The following is a 509-nucleotide window of genomic DNA, read 5'->3' on the forward strand; positions in this document are numbered from 1 at the left end:
CGGATTTTTGCTAATTAATTATTTTATATAGATAGCGACGCAGTCCGTCGCTTTTTATTAAAAATAATTATTTATTAACTTAAAAAAAGTCACACCGTCCGTCACTTTTTATTAATTTTAATTGTTTAATTATTTTTTAAATAAGCGACGGACAACATCTTTATGTCCGTCGCTTCTTGGTCAAAATATCTGGTCAAATATTTTAAGAAAGTGACAGACAGTGTCTCTTAGTCCGTCTCCTTTTGGTCAAAATATTGGTCAAACATTTTTTTTAAAAAGCGACGGACATAGAGACGTTGTCTGTCACTTTTTTAAAAATATCGGCACTAGCAGACGCAATTTTTCCCATTTCTCCATATAAAAAACAAAATTGAGAAATATTTTGATTTAATTTTATTTAAATGAAGTGACGCCGACGCCGACGCTGCCATTCTCCTTTAATTCAAGGTTGGGGTTTCATAATATTATTTTTAATTTCTTTCAATTTGAGTATTGAATTTGTTAATTAG

The sequence above is a fragment of the Solanum tuberosum genome, unplaced genomic scaffold, assembly GCF_000226075.1.
Source record: "Solanum tuberosum cultivar DM 1-3 516 R44 unplaced genomic scaffold, SolTub_3.0 scf00009, whole genome shotgun sequence".
Classification (NCBI taxonomy): domain Eukaryota; kingdom Viridiplantae; phylum Streptophyta; class Magnoliopsida; order Solanales; family Solanaceae; genus Solanum; species Solanum tuberosum.